Source organism: Musca autumnalis, unplaced genomic scaffold (genome assembly GCF_047663935.1).
Source record: "Musca autumnalis isolate F117 unplaced genomic scaffold, ASM4766393v1 scaffold_3, whole genome shotgun sequence".
Classification (NCBI taxonomy): Eukaryota; Metazoa; Arthropoda; class Insecta; order Diptera; family Muscidae; genus Musca; species Musca autumnalis.
Genome location: NW_027411866.1, coordinates 129,188,787 through 129,212,841, shown reverse-complemented (window position 1 = coordinate 129,212,841; position 24,055 = coordinate 129,188,787). Strand labels below are relative to the sequence as shown.

At 34.1% G+C, this 24,055-nt stretch overlaps 1 protein-coding gene across 1 annotated transcript in view; it reads right to left on the bottom strand.

The window, feature by feature from the left end:
* Positions 1–23,684, bottom strand: part of LOC141397730 (probable peptidoglycan muropeptide transporter SLC46) — a 51,036-nt gene extending 27,352 nt beyond the window's left edge. The window contains exon 1 of the mRNA XM_073974381.1: positions 22,979–23,684. The gene's annotated coding sequence lies outside the window, so the exon portion shown is untranslated. The remainder of the gene's footprint in view (positions 1–22,978) is intronic.
* Between the last annotated feature and the right edge of the window lie 371 nt (positions 23,685–24,055).

Sequence of the window (24,055 nt, the reverse complement as noted above, 5' to 3'; positions counted from 1 at the left end):
GCAAGTCCATACATCCTGAAAAAATAGCCTGAAAGTTGAAAAACAAACCCTATGACACCATGTTTATGGGTGGAAGCGCAAGATAATTCTCGAACGGATATGCCGATTCCGGCCAAAATGTGTCCTTCGTAATATTGTTTCCAAACTTAGTTTAAGTTTGTAGATAAGCCATATCGGTCCACTCCTTCAGGTACCTACCCCACAAAAGTTCAAAAATATTCGGAAAAATTGTGCGCACGATAACTCTTGATTGGAGTGACTGATTTGGTCCATACGTTACACATTCTCATAATATCTACCAGATATAGATCAGGTTCGAACATGGACTATATTTGTACACTCCATCCGGCACCTAACACACAAAAATTTTGATAGGTTCACTTTAAGACCTGCTATTAAATCACTTTGATTTTTGTTGAAGCAACTTACATTCGCTGCCTCAATTACGATGGTAAAAGTTGTTTCAGGGGCAAGTCCATACTTCTTGAGAAAACAGCCCGAAGGGTGTAAAAACCCCCTATGGCACCCCCATGGTACATGTCGGTCCATTCCTTTAAGTACCTATTCCGCAAAATTTTTGAACTTTAATCCTAATCAACATTTTTGTCGGTTCAGGCGACTAAAATTTTAAAAACCCCTAAATACATAAGTTTTTTGTGAAAAAATGTTTCAATTTTCACAGGCTGAGGGTATATCTCTGTCGGCAAAGCCGACTGATACTTTTTTACTTGTTTTATTTTCAAATTAGTTGTTTTTTATTTAATTTTGTAATTCCTGTTCTTTTAAAGGGTTCTCTTCTAATTGATTTTCCTAATTAATTAATTATGTATCTTGTAAACCAGAACAATGTGAACCATACGTACATACATACTGAGTCCATCAGCACTACCTTGAATTTATAGATGTTGCATTTATATTAAAGTAATTCAAAAATTGTATTTGCGAATTAATGCTATTGATATGGTGAGTGTCTTCCGAAAACAAACGAAATCGATGGTGGTTAGTTAGTGTGGTAGCGGTGAGTAGTGGTGGTTGTTTAGGCTGTTGTGCTTTGTTGACACGCAGTCAATGTGCGTGTAGATACGATGGAGGGGAGGAAAGACAAAAACAATAGAATTGCTTCTACCATATCTTTGTAGGCAAAGCACAAAAACCGGTTTTGCCAGAAAATAGTGGTTAACGTAGGAGAAACTATGAAATTTATTTTTGTATTTTAGAAAAGTATTCATACTTTTGCAAAAATAGTATTGTGTGCATGAGTAAAAAAATTTGTCCATTCACTTTAAAAGAGGTACGTTCAAATTATGGACAGCAAAAATTATGAACGGAATTAGTAAAAAAATTCATACTTTTGTTTTTTCTGTGCACAGTGCCTCCCAAAATGTATTACTGAAACCGATATAATCATAAGTTAGGCTTAGACATATAGCGTTTAAAAGAAAGGAATGGGAAGGTACCCCACCTCCTCCGAAATTCATAAAATAAACATAACAACGGCAAACATTGAGCTTTTGCTGCAAATTCGATGGAAATCGGTTCAGTAGTATTGGAGATATAACATATTTAAAAAAACAGGCGTGGTCGGGTTTTAGGCCCCAAAGAAGTACCTAGATTGTAGACTAATCCGTAAATTTTTAATCCGATACATGCGTAATTTTTGCAAATATAGCGTTATTTTTTAAATATCTCATAGGGGGGTACCTCCCCAAAACAGCCAAAACAGGGTAAATGTAAAAAATGACCATAAAAACGCGACAAAATCGATTAGTTGTCAATGAGAGTCGTGTCTAAAATTTTCTGAGCGACATTTGTGCAGAACATTTCGAAGCTGAAATGCATATTATTGCATATTATTTCCAATATTTGGATATTACATTGAATTACATCTTCAGGGATTTTTCTGTCGATTACTCTTTGAATTGTATTTTGGGAAGTACTTTCAATGGATGCACATTTCTAGAATTGTTCCTTTTTCCTTCTTTGGCAGAGGACCTTATAACGACAAACGAAATCAAACAAGTAAAAAGTCGTTAAGTTCGGCCGGGCCGAACTTTTTATACCCTCCACTATAAAATAGTCCTAATTAAAATGGAATAATTAGGGTCCTTTCAAAATTTTCGGTGGAAGAACTTTTCGACTATGGATAGACTGCTACTGCCTCCCACTATTGCTTAAATTACACTGTGAACACAAATGTTGGGGCAGAGATAATTCCTTTTGGAAATGAAAGCCCTTGGTGTGTGTACATTAAAAACCCCGAAGGACAGATGCGCCGTGAGTCGTACTTCCGCGTTATGGCGTGATGAAGTTTTTACAAGAGACCCTGTAAGCCATCATGAATTAGCATTATATCTTTGTTTGTTGTTTCTGTAGAGCACTTAAACAACAGTGAACAAAGATATAACGCTAATTCCTGATGGCCCACAGGGTCTCTAACAAAAATTTTATCACGCCATAACGCAGAAGTTCGACTCACGGCGGATCTGTCCTTCGGGGTTCATAATATACTCACCAAGGCCTTTCTTTCCCAATAGGAATTTTCCGTGCTCAAGACTTTCACCTCAATTTTGCTGCACAGTGTTATCTAATCTAATCTAAAAAAATGTGTTCAGCTAGGTTCTATATCAAAGAGTCAACCTATCTTTAAATTTGTTTGGCGGAAAAGTGTTATAACTGCAGGGAACTTCAAGAGTCAAATTGAGGGTAGCTTCATCAAAACAATGTAGACCCTTAAAATGGACCCATATTGACGAATTTTAGTGAAGAAATTTCGTGACCACTGAAAATTCCCGAAAATCGGGAGGTACAGTTATATGGGGGAATATACCAAAACATGGACCTATATTGACGATTATTTTTGAATAGACAAAATTGTAGCTAAAATTCTCAAAATATCAATCATTACAGCTAGTTCGGTTAAAAATTGCAGCTAAAATTCTCAAAATACCGAAAATCGGGAGATACCGTTATATGGGGGCTATACCAAAACATGGACCTATGTTGACGATGTTTCATTGGACATGTTTTATGACCACTGAGAACTTCAAATGTCAAATTACAGCTATTTCGGTTAAAATTGTAGCTAAAATTCTCAAAATACCGAAAATCGGGAGGTACCCGATATATGGGGGCTATACCAAACCATGGACCTATGTTGACGATGTTTCGTGGAGATGTTTCATGACCACTGAGAACCTAAAATGTCAAATTACAAAAATTGTAATCAAAATGTTCAAAATACGGAAAATCGGGAGGTACGGTTATAAGGGGGCCATACCAAAACATTGACCTATGTTGACGATGTTTGGTGGAGATATTTCATGACCGCTGAGAACCTCAAATGACAAATTACAGCTAGTTCGGTTAAAAATTTTAGCTAAAATTCTCAAAATACCGAAAATCGGGAGGTACCGATATATGGGGGCTATACCAAAACATGGACCTATGTTGACGATGTTTCGTGGAGATGTTTCATGACCACTGAGAACCTGCAATGTCAAATTGCAGATAGTTCGGTTAAAAATTGTGGATAAAATTCTCAAAATACCGAAAATCCGGAGGTACCGTTATATGGGGACTATACCAAAACATGGACCTATGCCCATATCCTTTGGAATATAAGTTTTTTGATCACTAGGAACCCTAAGTGCCAAATTATAGCTAATTCGGTCTGTAAATGTGGCGAAGAACGTCAAAATATCTCAAATCCGGAGGTACCCTTATATGGGGACTATACCAAATAGTGGACCGATATAGCCCATCTTCGAAGCTGACCTGCCTATAGAAAAAAGACCCTCGGGTGCAAAATTTCAGCACTCTATCTCAATTATTGCGGACGCTAGAGTGATTACAACAGACGGACGGACAGACGGACATGGCTAGATCGTCTTAGAATTTTATCCTGATCAAGAATATATATACTTTATAGGATCGCAAATGATTAGTTCGATGTGTTACAAACTGAATGACAAACTTAATATACCCTCCATACTATGGTGGAGGGTATAAAAAGAAAAAAATGATCGGAAACAGTTTCAGATTCGTCAAGATCTCAATAAGTATCAGTCCGCTTTGCGGACAGGAATATACCCTAAGCCTGTGTGAACTGAAACTTTAATCTATGGACAGATCGAATAGCGACTACACAACCAAAATCATTTAATCCAAAGCTATGTATTAGGAGATTTTCAGAATTGTGTAGCCATTTTCGGACGTATGAACTCACCAACAAAATATGGATTTTATCATTGATACAAGAAGGAGTAGACCGAAAATCACCATCTACGAAATTTATATAAGGCCCGCAGAAATATTGCTATAAACAATGTTTGGACCAAAGCCATATCCGGTTCGAAAGTTGTCGTGCGCACCAGCCACTACACATGACAGCCGTAGGTGTTCCTTACAGCTTTCGGCCCATTTTCTCTGGAAGTATGGACTTGTCCCTGACAAAAACTTGTATTGTAGTAATAGGAGCCCCGAGAACAATTATTGCAAAAAAAAGCAAAGCGTTTCCAGGGATGTCTTTTTATACCCTCAGCCTTTAGGCTAAAGAGGGTATTTACACTTTGATACGACCAAAAATGTGCCTCATCGAAATAATGGTTTTAGACCCCAAGTATGTTTATACGATATCCGTTTCAGACAATTTTGAGTAGATCTAGCAATGTCCGTCCGTCTGTCTGTCTGTCCGTCTGTCTGTCTGTCTGGCTGGCTGGTGCGCACGATAACTCTCGAACGGATCAATCGATTCGGTTCAAATTTTGGGTACCGAAATATTTTGTCCAGATTCGATTTAAGTTCGAAGATGGGCCATATAGGTCCACTCCTTCAGGTACCTCCCCCACAAATGTTCAAAAATCGTCGCAAAACTTGGGCGCACGATAACTCTTGTAGGGAATAACCGATTTGGTCCATACTTTGCACATCGTGTAGTTTCTACCAAACTTAGATGAGGTTCCAATATGGACTCAATCGGTCCACTCCTTCGGGTACCTCCCACACAAAATTTCGGAAAAGTTCAGTTTAGGACCTGGTCTCGAATCGCTTTGATTTTTGTTTACTCAAGTTGTATTCGCTGTCCTCTATACGACGCGGTAAGTTTCATTAGGGGCAAGTCCATACTTCCTCAGAAAATAGACTCAAAGTTACAAAAAACCCTATGACACCGTGTGTAGTGGTTGGAGCGCATGATAACTCTCGAACGGACCTGCCGATTCGGTCCAAAATTTGGGTTTCGTAATATTTTGTCCAAACTTAGTTCAAGTTCAAAGATGGATTATATCGGTCCACTCCTTCCGGTACCTCCCCCACAAAAGTTCGAAAATGTTCGGAAAATTTGTGCGTGCGATAACTCTTGAAGGAAGTAACCGATTTGGTCCATACATTGTACATTATGAAATTTCTACCAGACTTAGATGAGGTTACAATATGGACTCAATCGGTAAACTCCTTCGAGTACCTCCCACACAAAATTTCGGAAAAGTTCAGTTTAGGACCTGCTCTCGAATCGCCTTGGTTTTTGTTGTAACATTTTGTATTCACTGTCCCCTATACGAAGGTACAAGTTTCCTCAGGGGCAAGTCCATACTTCCTGAAAAAAATAGCCTGAAAGTTGAAAAACAAATCCTATGACACCATGTTTATGGGTGGAAGCGCAAGATAATTCTCGAACGAAAATGCCGATTCCGGCCAAAATTTGGCCTTCGTAATATTGTTTCCAAACTTAGTTTAAGTTCGTAGATATGCCATATCGGTCCACTCCTTCAGGTACCTATCCCACAAAAGTTCAAAAACATTCGGAAAAATTGTGCGCACGATAACTCTTGATGGGAGTGACCGATTTGGTCCATACTTTACACATTCTCATAATATCTACCAGATATATATCAGGTTCGAATATGGAATATGGAGTGGACAAATATCCACTCCATTCCGTACCTCCCACACAAAATGTTGGATAAGTTCACTTTAAGACCTGCTATTAAATCACTTTGATTTTTGTTGAAGCAACTTACATTCGCTGCCTCAATTACGATGGTAAAAGTTGTTTCAGGGGCAAGTCCATACTTCTTGAGAAAACAGTCCGAAGGGTGTAAAAACCCCCTATGGCACCCCGACCGACATAGACGGTCCATTCCTTTAAGTACCTTTTCCGCAAAATTTTTGAACTTTAATCCTAATCAACATACGACTTAAATTTTGAAACCCCCTAAATACATAAGTTTTTTTTTGTGAAAAAAGTGTTTCAATTTGCACAGGCTGAGGGTATATCTCTGTCGGCAAAGCCGACTGATACTTTTTAACTTGTTATTTAATTTATTTATTTCATATTTTTACTTATAACTAAATTATAAGCATAAATGAAGTGAAGCCATGACTACTGAGGTCTTAAGCTTACACAGGTATATTTACTAATTATCCAGAGAGGTCTTAAACGGCGATTCTCTGAAAATTTTTGAAATACTCTGTGGAAGGTTATTGAAAGAGTGGATCGATATTTGGACAAAATATCACGGAGACCAAATTTTGGACCGAATCGGTTGATCTTTTCGAGAATTATCGTGTTCTCCAGGCAGCTATCCAGACGGACGAAAATAGCTAAGTCAACTCCCAATTTTCTGAAACAGAATTCTTCCAAACACACTTTGGCACTAAAAACATTATTTTGATGAGAGTATAAAAAATGTAGATTGGGAAAAATTGGGTCTATGGATTTTTGCTAAAATTTTGAACGCCAGAATTTCATTTAAAAATTATTCAAGACTGACAAGAGTTTTCCTAGTTCCTGATCAATTTCTATAAGAGGAGTCCGACGATTGGACGCCAAAATAGTCTATTGACAGATGCACGATTGGGCTACATAAATCTGCATAAATCAATTTTCTACTAATCCCATTTTCCTTTCATAAATTACTCAATAAAATTGAAGTGGCAAATTGAAGTCGTGATTTTGAACTCATGTGAAGTAGTAAACAAAGGGAAGGTCCTCAACATTCCATGTAAACAACAAAATTAAATGTTAAGATATTTCTAAGGTTTTCCGATTGTATACTCTTTCTTTTGGTCTTACCGAAGTGATATCACTGAATTACATAACATTCACTGTAGATGTGAGTTACTTGATAAATGATACACCCAAAAGTATATGTGATTATCAATATATTCATTGTTTTGAACATATATTAACTCGGATATATTGTCAAAAACAGTTCTGAAAACAAGGGGAAATTGTCCAAGAAGTCTTATGCCATTTCAATTAAAAATAGTAATGAAAATTGTTTCATCAATAATATAAGTATAAAATAAGGTTTGCATCATTGCTAAATAAGGCATTTTCGCTAACATGAACTTTGAAAAAAATTGGTCGCCCTAATATACGTAATTTTAATACCTTTTAAGGGTACATTTTGTTTAACTATATAGTAGAATATTAAAATGTAAATGTTAATTAATTAATTCTCTTTCGAGTTGAGCTTTTATGACCTAAGAGGTACATTGAAAACTTAGGAGTCTACAGAAGTCCACACATCATCCAACCATTATGCTACGTTTCGCGGGTGGTTAAGTCCGATCATCAGGCATATTCGGATATTTTTTTTTTTTTTTTTTTGAGGCAGACGAAGGCTAAGCTTGTTAACTAGTATATATATATATTTCATTTTGATAAATGCAAATTCGAAATTATGTTAGTTAATTGAAAATCCAAACTTCTCCTATAGTCCAAATTGGTAATCCCATTTTTCAATGTTCACAAATACTATGTTAAGTTTTAATAATTATAACATTGTAATGAGTTGTAACTACAATATATATTTGAAGTCTAATTTAAATAAAAATAATTTGATTTCAAATCAATGATTTGAGTCTTTATTATTATTTTTTTATGATCAACAATTTGAATAAAATTTGTAAACATTTATTTATATACAAACATTTGTATGGTAATGTGCGTGAGTGAATAATTGAAATTGTTTTAATTGCCATTCACAGATAATTTTATTTTCATTTTTCGCAGAAAAACTTTGTTGACATGCAATTTTTTTTTTGCCTAAAAAACCGGGGAAAATGGCAAATAAAAAGATGTTTAAACAAATTATTTGTACTTTTGATTGTGAACAAAATTACATGTTTCATGTATGTATGTATATGAGGATGGCGTTTAATTGTTATATCTAATCAAATTAATGTTTATTGCTAATTTAAAGACTCTTTATAATCTTTACACTAAACACGAAATAATGGGACATGTGTTTATTGTTTACCTAAGATAGTAGCACATCAAGTGGATCATCTATTGCTTTTGTCGTTAAAATAAAATGATCAATATCTATACATCGAATCAATTATGTATATATGACACCAATAAACCCCAGTGTTTTAATGGAATAACTGGCCTAGTACAATATTTACTATCTACACCACTATATTAGATAGGGTGGTATGTAGCAGGGGTATAACAACAATAATAATAACACTGTGCGACAACCAAAAAAAATGACAAGGAAACCTGAGTATATAATGAAAGTAGATCTAAAAATATGAGGCACGTGTATTGGCGTTTTTAAAGTTTATGTCGGAAAGTAACCAAAGTAGGCTGGACAAGTTCCGCCCATTTCTAGTTAGTGTCCCTAAATGTCACCAAAGCAGCAGTTACTCCCATCATTGTATTATTTTGGACTACGCCAAATCGTATATGTGATATCCCATATGACACCTATGTATATTTTCAGTGAACCATAGCCGTAGACCTCTCATATATTTTCACGTAATTTGAGTTAAAAGTACTAAAAACAGTACAATTTTACAGAACCCGATCAGCGGTTTCTCTATTTTCAAATATGTATTCACCACAAATATTTCAAAAAATTGTTTATATGGAGCCCACAACATCTTTTGTATGAGTTCATAACGAAAAACCATCAATAAGATATTTATAGTGTCCAATCACAACGACAGTCTGGATAAAAACTGTAAAATATGGCCCTAAACCCTATGTCAAATATAAGGGCTGATAAGAATGTTATATGTTATGGTTACAGATTTCTTTCACTCAGAGACTCATAGTGAAATTTGATTTGGAACATTTATTTTTTTAAAAATATCCCCAAAAAGTGAAGGATTTTGTGAGATTTTGTTCCAGCACGGAATTATGTAAAATTAACAGTACAAAATTAAAACAAATAATTTCACCCTAAAATATAAAAAAATGTAATCTAATTTTCTTATGGAAATAGTATACCTAGATATACGGTTTATTCTGAAACTCATATTGGAATTTTGTGTAGAATTTTTCTATTTTTGGCACTTTTCACCTATAACCAATTTTCATATTACTTTCATTCATCAGATCGAAAAAGATGGGAAAATTTTACATCAAAAAAATTCGGAAATATTTTCATGTTTTTTTCAGCAAACTTGATACTGATATTTTCATAATATATATTGTAAATAGACATGTCATCTCTCTAAATGTATGTTTTGTGGGACAGCTTTGAACAATCTCAGATAAAGTTCGACTTTAACCCTAAAACGTGTTTTTCATTTTTAGAGATTCCTGGCCTGAGACCTGTAGTAAAATTGTATAACGAATAATTTTGTAGAATATTTGATCACATTTTAAAGTAGTTTTTGAAAGATTTTCGAAAAAGGACCAAAAAGAACCTTTTGATGAACCACATGAGGGTTAAAAATATTCCCCATATCCTCCTCAGCAAAGTTGCCAAAGACACTATATACCTAAAATGCGAGGACTCCAAGATATCTTAACTCCAACATTTTGAAAAAAAAAACTAGAAATGAGCGGAACTTGTCCGCGTACTGATATTTTTAGCTCTACTTTCATCATCTAATCGGCTTTTCCCATAATTTTGACAAAAATTGAATTTTGTTGCACATTGTAACTAACACATCGTATACCAACAAATAATAATAGTCGTTAAGTTCGGTTGGGCCGAACTTTTTATACCCTCCACCATAAAATATTCTTAATTAAAATTTCACAATTTTAGGTGGAAAATTTTTCGATCGTGGATACCCCAAAAATTCCTAAATTATCTAATGTCACCTAAAAAGGTGTTCAGCCAGATGAAAGGTACCCCCTACCAGGCAATATCAAAAATTAAACTATGGGTAGTTCCGTCAAACAATGTAGCTAAGACCCTCAAAATACCGAAAATCGTGAGGTACCGTTATATGGGAGCTATACCAAAACATAAACCTATGTTGACGATTTTTTGTAAAGAAGTTTCGTGACCACTGAGAACCTCAAATGTAAAATTACACCGAGTACGGTTAGAAATTGTAGCTAAAATCATCAAAATACCGAAAATCGGGAGGTACCGTTATATGGGGGCTATACTCAAATATGGACCAATGTTGATGATTTTTGGTGGAGAACTTTCGTGGCCACTGAGAACCACAAATGTCAAATTACAGCTAGTACGGTTAAAAATGTAACTAAATTCCTCAAAATACCGAAATACATTTTCGGTTATGGCCACAATAATCTATTGAAATTGCTGAAATTTGGTAGTATTTAGTCTTCGTTGGTGGTATTCAACTTTCCCCAGAAATTTGTTGGTACAGGTCCACGCCTTCATATAGCCCCCAAAGAACGGTACCTCCCGGTATTTTGAAGTTTGTGTCCTCAATATTCCTCCGAAATTGCTGAAATTTGGTATTTAGTCCTCATTGGAGGTATAAAGCTTTCCGGTATTTTGAAGGTTGCGGCCACAACAACCCACCGAAATGGCTGAGATTTGGTATTTAGTCTACGTTGGAAGTAAAACCCTTTCCGACTGAATTTCGTCGGTATAGATCCACGTTCCGATACAGCCCCCATAGAACGGTACCTCCCGATTTTCGTAATTGTGAAATATATGATGTCAATATCCCTCCGAAATGACTGAAGTTTGTTATTTAGTTTTTAATGGGGTTATAAAATGTTCTAGAAAATAATTATCAGTATAGGTCTACGTCTTCCTATATCCCCCATAGAAGCGTACCCCTTGATTTACGGTATTTTTAGGTTTTAACCATATTATCTTACTGAAATATCGGCAATTTCGTATTTAGTCTTCTTTGAGTCTAAAAACTTTACTCCCGAAATTTGTCGGTATAGATCGACGTTTTGATATAGCCCCCATAGAACGGTACCTCCTGAATTTCGGTATTTTGAAGGTTAGCAACATTGTTTTACCGAAATTGCTGAAATTTGGTATTAAGTCTTCTTCATAAACGAAAGGAAACTAATTGTTCCATTTTACTTCAATACCACTCGTGGAGGAGGGTACTACAAGTAAAGCCGTTCTTACGTGTTTTTGGAATATACATTTTTTAATCACTAAGAACCCTACAAAAATATAGCTAATTCGGTTTGAAAATGTGACTAAAAACGTCAAAATACCTGAAATCGGGCGGTACGGTTATATGGGGCCTATACCAAAACGTGGACCAGTATTGCCCATCATCGAACTTGACCTGCATGCAAACAAAAGACGCATCTTCCCAAAATTTCAGCGTCTTATCTCCATTGTTATGGATTCTAGAGTGATTACCACAGACGGACAGACGGATATGCATAGATCGACTCAGAATTTTACCCTGATCAAGCGTATATATACGTTATATGGTCGCAAATGATTACTTCAAAGCGTTACAAACGGAAAAACAAACTTAATATACCCTCCATACTTTGGAGGGTATAAAAATCCAATTCCACACAACTATTTGAAGTACCTCAAACAACAGCAACAATGGGAATTTGAAAATTTATTATCATCAACAATCACTGCTGAAGCAACAACAACAAAATAAATAAATATTATGATGCCAACAACAATACAAAAATACACGTAATAAAAATAAAATACTATAAAAGAAAATACATTGTAAATAAATAATTGTAGGTTTAATGTTGCTGCTGATGAGTCCGGTTGAAGTTTTTATTTTTTATTATTATAATTCTTTTTTTTTTTTTTTTGTTTGATGTTTGGTAATTGGTTTTGGGGTTTTTTTATAGTTCACACATACGACGATGTTATGACTTATTGTATTGTTATTAATTATCTTCAAATGCATAATTAAGTTTTATTAGAATTATTAATTTTTATTAATTAATTATTAGCTGTCAGTTGAACAAAAAGTTTGTCACACAATTTGATTAAAATAAATCGATAAGGTTATATTTAAAACTAATAATGGGAATATCTTGTTGAAAATTTTTTTCCGCCTAGGAAGTTTAGTTTTTATTGATGACTTGTACGGGAGATGTAGAATAAGGTAAAATGTTTGTTAAAGAATGAATAAATTGTTTATTGGCAAATTGTTTCCTGAATAAAGCTCTAGAGCTTTTTGTCGGGTTATTCTTATTATTAGGATTTGGCGTATATGTAATGGAATTGACATTTGATTTATAAAGTCCGGTTATACATATGTAAACTTACTTTAAACTGAAGATATTTATATAGCATGGTAAATGTTTCAATCTTGTTTTTTTAACAAAACTTTCCCCGTAACATATGTATGTACATTGTACATACTTCTTTTTTGAAGTAAAACGCCCAGAATGTTGTGTACATTGACCATTGATAACCTTTTTTAACACCAATAAATTTCATAAACAACAATTTGACATCACCAACCAGTTGCCAAACCGTTGGCCAATCGAAATTTGTTATTTTTTACATTTTTGTTTTGATTTCAAATGTTATTATTAACAAATATTAACATAATTTTGCAAGAGAAAATAATGTTTAATTCATGTCGACTCCAGTTCCAAGAAAGATGAATTGGCTAAAATTTATTTTTAATTAGATGAAACAAAATTAATGGCGTTTAATTCGTGTATGGGGACTTCATTCGCCAACCAACCACAAACGCAGACCATCGAATATATTTATTTATTATCAACAACACGTTTTTTCAGCTGTCACGAAAATAAAACTAGTTTGGACTATATTTATTGTTATTACTGTGCAAATTATTTATTTAACCCACGACACAGTTATGCAAAATAGTTAAAATTTATTGAATCCCATGAAGTTCGAAACTCAATGACATTTTATGAGATCGGGAAGTATCACATAATCGCATACAGGTGCAGAATTTAAACGCGACTTAAGCAGAAGAACATTTGGCTATTAATTAAAATGTGCTTCACAGTCATTTCCTTAGGTATTAAGGAAACTTTTTATTTTTGTGCTCCTATAATGACAACCCACATACATTCATAGGTACATACATATGAACATATTTATATATAAAATGTACCTATTTGTTGAAGGCCATGGCCGAGGTATTCAACAATAGTAACAATTGAACTTTATTTTGAATATTTTCTGATATATTCATCAAAATACCAAAATAACTATCACATTTTCATTAGAGTTTTCAAAATATGTCTTGTATTCTATCTAAAGATTATTTAATGTTGCGATAACATCGATTCGATACGACACAAATTGTATGCATGTCAGTCAACATACTCGTATGTAATGATAAATGTCGTGTTGTGTATGACAGAAGGGATGGCGCAATTATTTTGCTTATCATCGAATGTCATAATTTTGAGTTTTTTTTATCAAAAATGCGTTAATTAACAAGAGAGCAATGGCTATAGCGACGACTATGTGATAATTTACACAGCTTCCCCTGAACATAGCTTTTCATCTGTAAACATTCCTTTTAGGGAGATTCTAAAGTTCTCGCCAACCTGACTTTTAAACCAAATGTCTTAGGGCTAACTGAACCAATTGGGATAGCTAAGCGCCTTTTTCTCTGATATTTTACCACCAATTTGTTATTTATTTAAAGCTCAAATGGTCTATTTCATTAAGAAGATCTCCCCTGGGCATATGTCCAATAGGGTTATGACTTTTTCATATTTTTTCTCAAAAATGATTTTCTGTTTTGAGAATGAATGAACTTTTGCCTACTAAATCCTAAAATAACATTCATTCCATTTTATTATAAAAAATGTTCCGCACATACCACTTTGATTTTTTTTTGAGGAAATACTATAAAACGAAAAAAAAAATTCTCCTAAAAAATATTTCCTGTTGCACGAATGGTCACTCATTTTGCCTATTAATGACTTAAATAATAGCTTTTATTTCACATAAATATTGAAAAAGGTCTGCTCCGTCGGAAAAGGTCGTAAGTACACATTTTTTGGAAATCGCGTTTTTGTTACAGAATGATAGTACAAGTCAAAACACGTCGTATGGTACAAAGAAAATGGTAGATGTTGCGTTTTTCTATATTTTTTGCCCTTGTCGGAAAAGGTCGTAAGTTCACAAAATGTACAAATTTGAGTACGAAAAGGTCCTAAGTCTACAGGAAAATGTATACTTTAAAAGAATACTACAGCTAATGTAGTTCAGATATAATGTTTAACTTTTATTTTGAAAATTTTGCCTATTAGGCGAAGGTCATTTTTTATTAATTTTTAATTAATTTCTCGTTAGAGACGAGCTTACTGACCAAGATGCTTTTTGAAAAAGGAAAGCCGACGATACGAACCCACACAATCACCACTGTGTGACATGCATGTTTCGCCTTTGGTTTAGGAAGGCTCCTCAGACACATCGACTGTGGGGCGGCTTCGCTATCCTCTAACTTATTTCCTCTTTCAAATGCAAGTTGTTTTTTTACAAAGTTGAATTTTTTTGTTCAAATCTTTGTATGGCTTTCATGACAAACGCTTAGCGTAGCCTTTGAAAGTTATGAGTTTGGTTCTAAACACTAACACGCCGTGACAACACTTTTTTCCATGTGTGTTTTCAAGGACGTGGGTTCGATCCCCAGTCTGGCTCAAGCTGATTTTTATTTTTATTTTTATTTTGAAAATTTTGCCTATTAGGCGAAGGTCATTTTTTATTAATTTTTAATTAATTTCTCGTTAGGGACGAGCTTACTGACCAAGATGCTTTTTGAAAAAGGAAAGCCGACGATACGAACGTCATCCATGGTTGGGGTACAATGTAAAGAACTAGCCTACACCTTTGGATGATAATCGGATGATATTTGGCGGAGCCTGTGGACCAAACTTTTGAACAAAAATGTGATAATTTCTATATTGCAACGAAAATTTACATTTGAAATCTATTTTCCCCTATAAGCGAACTGATTATGAAAGATGGACTTCTGGCCTTTTCATTGAAACAAATTGGGATGCTGTATGTGTTCAAATACCTCATATATTGAAAAAATTTTGTTAAAAAAAGTCAGCATTTTTACTGTTTTTACTGTCGTATATCTTACTTAACTTTATCAACTTGTAATTTGTGGTTTCTCTAGGGACATTTATTCACATAACAAGATTAGTTTGTATTCTGAATTCAATAAAGTAATACCTTCTAACGAACGGGTAAATGCAATGTTTATATTATTAAAAGATTCTTAAATAATAATTGATTGAAATGTTATTAAACTAAGAAGACACAATGGTTCTTGCTAACAAAGAGCAGTATGAATTTGGAATGGAATCAGACGATGGTGTCATGGGTATAGTTCCCCATGGTTTTCACGGTGATTCTGAAAGCTCTGATGATAAACTTCCTAAACTCAGGAAGACATTACATGCTGAAGATTCGACATGGTTTGCAGACAAAAACAAAAAATGCAGTGAGTTGGGGCAGAAATACTTTGGAAGACAAAAAAGGACACTATTTGGGATTACAATGTAGATAAGAAACTATGTACATTAACGGAATTAATCATGAAATTTAATTGAAGGAAAAGGTTGCAAAGCAAAAATACAAGGTCGTAAGTACAACGTGTCATGTTTTATATTAAATATTAGCTGAACCGGTCCACGTTGCTGGCCCTTGAAACAGTTTATGTTACCTTTTCTTATGTCAATTATTTTTTTTTGCATCGCAAATTAGTTGGTATATGCAAGTGAATATCTATAACAAGTAAAAACGTCGTTAAATTCGGCCAGGCCGAACTTGTTATACCCTCCACCATGAGTTGTATTGAATTTTACTTCAATTAGTTTCCTTTCGTTTATGAAGTGGACTAAATACCAAATTTCAGTAATTTCGGTAAAACAATGTGGCTAACCTTCAAAATACCGAAATTCGGGAGGCACCGTTCTATGGGGCTATATGAAGGCGTGGACCTATATAGACAAATTTATGAGAGAAAGTTTTATACCCGAAACGAAGAATAAATACCAAATTTCAGCCATTTCGGAGGAATATTGAGGCCACACCTTCAAAATACCGGAATTCGGGAGGTACCATTCTATGGGGGCTATATGAAGGCGTCAATACCAAACATCCTAAAAGTAATAGAAACTTGTATACCAAATCACGAAGATCAATCCTAAAAATTGCGAGCTGTATTTTAATTTCAAAAGACGGACAGGTCATGGTTATACCGACTTAGATTTTTACTCTGGTCGGGTCTTATTGCTAAAATATGTACCCAAGATTGGGGAAACGGAATCGTTCGTAAGTTTTATACAACGCACTTAAAAAATAGGGCACAGGTGTAACCCGCTCCTCCGAAATTCAACAAAATATATAGCCTACTTCCACCAAGGGACATCCCTGTGTATAATCTGAAAATTACATGGAATAAGTACTTAGGGTCGGAGATTCAACAACCGTTGCCTCGCAAAATTAATTTTCTGACCGATACTTTCATAACTTTTGCAAAAAGGCGTTTTTTTAAAAATAGGGCCTCCCCCACCCCCTCCGAAATTCAAAAAATATAAAGCCTATTTTTACCTCGGTTGTTCCTTGTATATTCTCTGAAATTTTCAAAAAACATCGGTTTAGCCGTTTTTGGGTCTATGCGGAACATACAAATATACACACATTGTCTTTTATATATTAGATTTCACACAAAAGTTTTGGTCCATTAAACCCGCTAATAATTATCTCATCACCATGTTAAATTGCAAGCTTATCCATTGTCTTAAACTCAATTCATTCTTAAAATTTCGCGCCGATCGGAATACGACTGCGATCTACAGGACAGCTACAAAGTCGGGTAAAAATTGTGGGTTTGGTCCATTTCCCACCTTTCGATCATAACTAGCATCTAATGGGGTCACTTCTGGTCGGAACCCGACCGACCTCTCCACAAAATTTCGTGATGATCGGTCCAAAATTGAGGCCTGGAGTTTTATAACAATTGTTAATGGATGGAAGGACACACATAGCTAGATCGCTTTACCTCGTCAAGATATGAAAAAATAGCAAGGGGAGGGGGTCTACGACGAATACTTTTCGATGTTGCACGATATTGGACAAAACAAACTTATAATACCATTTCCACATTGTTTTGTAAAGTATAAATATTTTATTTTAAAAACGCCCGTAAATTGTAGGAAAAGGTCGTAAGTCCCTACAAAAATACAAAACTGTACAAGGAAAAGGTCGTAAGTCCAAAGACATCCAATTATCTCCCAAACGCGACGGAATTTTATCAAACAAAGTACAGGTATTGAAGCGGAATAAATAAACCAAAAATACTGCCTTTACCACCATAATAAAATCTTTAATACAGAAAGTGCTGGAATGTTTTTTCTTCCTCCTGAAAAATTTATTGAGAGGGACTTACGACCTTTGCCGACGGAGCAGACGATATATGAAATAAAGTTATACACAGAAAAAAATTTTAGCCATTTGATAAAAAAAACTCAAAGATTCAATCAAAAATTTATCGATTTTCCGGCGATAAAAAAATTGTTATATTGACGAAATTCAATAAAAATATTTGATGGCAAAGTAAATATACAACAGATAAAGTATTTCACATATTGACAAAAATATACCACATTGTGCTTGATAAAACTAAATATTTTCTTGATGAAAAAAATTGTTGAATATTTTTTTTCAATCGATAAAAAAATGTTCATATTTACAATTATTTTGTTGTTTTTTATTAAATACAACCCCAAAAGCCAAATTGGTAGAGAATGGTGCGATATTGATTTTAAATTAAATTAAAACTATTAATAAGTTATTACGGAAAGCGTATATGTCATTTTAACAAATAAAAATAAATAATGCATTACTGAACTTCAATGCATTTGGTGCGGAAACTTTTTTCGCGATAGAGAAAAAATGACACCGTAGTTCATAGTAGTTGTTCATGCTCTACGCTGCTATGCGGTGGTATTTTTAATATTTGCAAAAATTGCAAAAAAGTTATAACCCTAATGTTTATTGGTAGCTATTCTAACAACCACTGAATGCTGATACAAAATTTGGAATATTTTGATACATATTTTTGTCAATATGTGAAATATTTTATCAGTTCAATATAAAAAATCGATAAATATTTCAGTCAATATGTGAAATATTTTATCAGTTGTATTTTTACTTTGTGATCAAATAATTTTATCGAATTTCGTCAATATTACATTTTTTATCGCCGGATTTTTTTCTGTGTATATAATATAAAGTGATATATATGTAATAATACGATGATAAAATATTGAGAAACGAACGGTTATGTAATTTCGGTTATGCCGTGTGCCCCTGTACCTTGTTTTCAGTTAAATATCTGCTTACAGTGACTTCCAAAAATGGTCAAAAGTTCTGAAAAATAAAACCTTTTAAAGCTTTTTGTGCGCAACCTTTTTTATCGAATCACTTTATAATTAAGATTTTATGTAATCTTACGTAGATACTCATCACGCACTGATATAGGGATATGAGGTTGTTAAATGTCATAACCCTAATGTCATGGAAATAAAATCCCACAAATTGGAAACTGCGATATTTGAGTGTATTTTCCTATATATCTAGTATTTGATCACTTTTGGTAACGCAATTGGGATCAATGGCCGCTGCACCAATTGCTTCTCCAATCGCTATTGCGATATCTCAGTTGTTTGACCACCTACGCCAACCTATTGTACTTTACATAATTGTAGAGGTAATATTCTCTTCATTCGTTGGAATACAACTACTAGAAGCGGAGATATTCGCATATTATCCGACCAAATCAATAGACTTCTTCCTACCACATAAACGACCAAAATTGTGTTACGATCCTATCAGAATTGCGAACTGCATTGTGATAAGAAGGTTTAGTTGGACCGACGGGCGGACGGACGGACGCACATAGCCAGATCGACTCAGCTCGTCAAGAAATTAATTTTTGTATACAAAAATATATAGATCTACGACCATTATTTCGATGTGTTGGAAACTTTTGGGCCAAAACCACATAGTGGTGTAGGCTATAAAAATAAAACAAGAAAAAACTTTCTCAGGCTAGAAGTTGAGAATTTCAGCTATGTGCTGATCGAATAAAGGCTACGCAACCGAAATCCGTTTTGACCAAAAATTATTTGATTAGGGCGTTTCACAATTTTGTGGTCTTTTTCCGAACAAATAAAAAAATCTTTGGAACTATTGTGCCCTTTATCTTGACAAATGTTGGTATTCCGAATTAACGTGAACCTTTGTCAAAAGTGGTTACAGGAATTGGAAGAACTATTACGATGTGAAGAGAGTTATCTTGGGCACTACCCACGAAATGTTTCTGGGATTAGGAATGAAACACCACATTCTTCCTTCTGCATCTTTATAAACGGTTTATTTATTTCATTACTTTTCATTCATCTTTTTCTTTTTTTTTTGCAGAAAAATTTTCAACAAATTTTTAAATTTTGAATTTAAACAAGTCACAATTTATTTTTTCGATAAATTCTCTCCTTTGTTAGGGATGGGACATATTTATTCGTCGTTCCCATAATATTTCTACTCGAACAACAATTTTGTATAGGGACATAAGTAATTTATTCGTAGTTATGGGTCGAACAACGAACGTACCGTGGAAACGGCACATTACGGTAATTATCTCCAGAAATATGGACTTGGGCCACGAGGACTACCAGCTGTAAAAAATTCTAAATGATCAGAGAGTTAGCCTTAAACTGGTCTTTTGCTAATAATTTTGTGTGGGAGGTACACGAAGAAGTGGACCGAAATATTCCATATTCGCACCTGATATATGTATAGAAGAAAAATTACCATGTGCCAAGTTTGAACCAAATCGATTATTCCCTTCGAGAGTGGGCACTATTTTTATACCCTCAGCATTTATGCTAACGAGGGTAAAAACCAACCAGTAAGGATGGGATCATAGTCGGGCGGGGCCGACTACCTACACCACTGTGAATATGTAAAATATATATGTATATGCGATATATATCAACTTGAACTGATTTCTATATAATTACCTTATTACTAGACAAAAATCCGTCACACATTCCAAATTTCTCAAAATTAAACGGTGTTTGGTGCTGCAAATACGTGAAATCGGGCCAAAATATATATGGGAGCTATATCCAAATCTGAACCGATTTCGATATAATTTGGCACACTTATTTCTTAACCTAATTCAGTCGCACATTCCAAGTTTCATCAAAATCGGACGTACACATATAGCTTGTTTGATGCAGCTAATACGTCAAATCGGCCGAAAATATACATATATGGGAGCTATATCCAAATCCGAACCGATTTCCATGTAATTTGGCACATTTATTTTTAGACAAAATTCAGTGACAAATTTTATATTTCATGGAAATCAATCATATGTAGAGCGTTTGGTGCAGGAAATACGTGAAATCGGGCCAAAATATATATGGGAGCTATATCCAAATCTGAACCGATTTCGATATAATTTGACACACTTATTTCTAAACCTAATTCAGTCACACATTCCAAGTTTCATCAAAATCGGACGTATATAGCTTGTTTGATGCAGCAAATACGTCAAATCGGTCGAAAATTTATATGGAAGCTATATCCAAATCTGAACCGATTTCGATTTAATTAGGCACATTTATTTCTAGACCGCATTCAGTCACACATTTCAAATTTCATCAAAATCGGATCTACATAGCGTGTTTGGTGCAGCAAATACGTCAAATTGGGCTAAAATATATGTGGGAGCTATATCCAAATCTGAACCGATTTCGATGCTATTTGGCACATTTCTTTATAGACCGAATTCAGTCACACATTCCAAATTTCATTAAAATAGGATTTATATAGCGTGTTTGGTGCAGCAAATAGGTCAAATTGGCCGAAAATGTACATATATGGGAGCTATATTCAAATCTGAACCGATTTTCACCAAAAGCAATAGCGTTCTTCCTATGGCTAACAAAATTATATTCCCCAATTTTCAGCTGAATCGGACAAAAAATACGACCTGTACGTTGTGAACAAAAATACATGGACAAACGGAAGAACGAACATGCATAAATCGACTCAGAAAGTGATTATATGTATATCCCCAAAAGGAACTATGGGTCTATTTCGTTTAATTTTGTATGTTACATACAAATGCACAAAGACATAATACCACTTACCACAGTGTGGTGTAGGGTATAATTATAAATATTCTCTTCTTAGTTGTTGATCAAACACCCTTCAACAAGAACCGATATAGGTCCACGTTTTGGTATAGTCCCCGTATAAAGGTGCCGCTCGATTTTCATCATTTTGTATAGTTTAACCACCTTTCTTAAACCAATTGGCATTTCTTTTAGATTAGCTCTACTAAATCTGAAAATTGTCTACTTATGTTTTCAGGGAATTTGTCACATTTAGGGTTCTAATTAAATTTAATAGATTCTACCAGAACTGCGCGCAGAGAAAAAATATGATTGATCCAACAATATTCGAAGAACAAAATATGTATTGTAAAGATATTGTTAAATTCCAAATGTAGTATTGTGATTCCAACAATTGGGTTTTGTTAAATCCAAAAATAGTTTTTGTCAACTGGACAATAGTTCTCTCTTTTCTTCGACAATTTTTTCTCTTCCCTCGCTATTCGATGCCGTGTTGAAAAAAAATTATGGTGAGTTTTGCTTGTATGACATGATGTCTTTATCTTTGTTTTTGTGTGTATGTATACCAACAATGAGATTCTTGTTTTTGTTTGTTTCTGTTTTGTTTCATTCTTCTATCTTCATTGTGCTTTGAGGTTTGGTGTTATACCGGAGTTTGTTATGGTGTTTAATTATTCCTTATGTTGTGGTGGGTTCTTGTGGCTATTTGTTTGTCTTTGTTGTCAGCCAATGCAGCAAACCATGTATTGTGTTCATCAATGATTGCAATATTATACGCGACATTTATATCCAAGTTATGCGAAAAGTGTATATGAGAAGTATATACACTCAAATCAAAAATTTCTGGGCTGGTTTTCTGGGTTGGCAATACTTTTTGTAAACAAAATTAGATTATGATAGTTCCTACAATCGGTATTGTTAACGATTTTTACAATATTGCGGAAATTCAAAATTTGTTTTTGTTTTCTATGTTTGGAACAAAAGATGGTATTTTTGGATTTGGATTACAATGTTTGAACAAAATAAATACATTTTTGGAACCAAAACAGATATTTTTGTTCCAACAAAAGCGAAAGATATTTTTTCTCTGCGTGTGTGTCAATATATTAAAACATGCTGGTATAGCCACCATATCGTCCGATTTTCGCATTTCCAATTGAAATTTTCTAGTTCTTATTCGGTAGAGAACATTTATGCAGTAAGTAATGGTCCTCATTGGGTCCTCCAACAAATCTGATAAAAATTCAATTTTCTTCAAGCTAAAGTTGTATTAAAATTCCACGTGAGAATATGCGTATTTTAAGTTCTACAAAAAATTTTAAAGCCTAAGCTTTGATTTAATGTCGATCAAAGAATTTAGAAAAACAAACTGAGAACGTTATTTTTTCTTGAAATTGAATCTCAAAATATTGTTGAATGTAAATTGTCAATATAACATTTCTCTTTGGAAAAAAGACGTACATAAGTTGAAATATTCACGTAAAATAATATGTAGTATAACTACTTAGGGTTCAAAATCATTTAACTTCAATGTTAAAATTTGCGAGATTTTCGTTTTCTTTGCCATAAAAAAATAATTATAAGTGATGTGAATACTAAATGGTAGGTACATAGTTAAAATTTGAATATTTAATTAGTTACTTTTAAAATTGCTGTTGGGGTGCTTCTTAAAACTCTGCTTTTAAAGCTCCGCTTCTCCTTCTTGTTTTTAGAATATTTTAAATTATTTAATTTTTCTATTGAATTTTCACATTTGTTTTTTACAGTTGCATGATAATCGAATTTTTTGCCTTTTTTCGTTTGATATTTGTTTTGTTTACAATTTCTTTTTTTTTAATTTTTATTTCCGTCGTTCAAAATTGCATGACAAACTGAAGTAGGTATACATCACTTGTGACAAAAGACCACAATAAACAATTGATTTTATTTTTGTTTTTATTTATTTTTTGAGTTTGCGAATTCGGATTTTATTTTGAGTTTGATTATTTTCTTTCTTTCGAGTTTTGTTTCCACCGCCTTTGGTCTATGCCATCGAAGAAGACCAGAGATCAACTGTTGGTGTCGGCTTAAAGTCAGTGACTAAAATTTGCAATATGTCGCTTAGCTTCAGCTACCGTTAGCTCTAAGTCAAGTTTAGTCTACCGGCCAGCAGCAATGATTCGGATGATGGCGTTACTGGCGGCGTAGATGTTATGTGAGGTCTAGCCAGCTAGTTGCTTACTAGCTGGGTGGCTGACTGGGGCTTTATCTCCAGAAATGCTGTCGACGTTTACGTTCATCAACTGCCAGCTAGAGCGCGAGCTACTGGCGTAAATTAAACTTGCAATAAACGCTTCTTCAATACAACAACAGCAGCAGTAATATGTAGTCAAATCCACTGCTATGTGACAATAAAACGAAACAACGAAACTTCCGCAAATGTTTCTCTGCCTCGTCATGTGTACTCGTATGCGCCATGTAGGTGGGTGGAGAATTTGAAAAAAATCGGCGTTTTTTTATTTTGATTTTTTTCGGTGCGTTTTCATTTTGTTTTCATTTATTGTTTGTTGTAATTTTTTTCTTGTTGTTGTTTTTTGGTTTTCTGTTCAATAGCCCATTATCATTTCTTTAACTTCGTAGCGTCGTCATGCAGAGTATTTACTCTCTATGCAAAGGTAAAATATCTGAGTACAACAACAGCAATATATTGTTATTATCGTACATTGCCGCCCTCTTTAT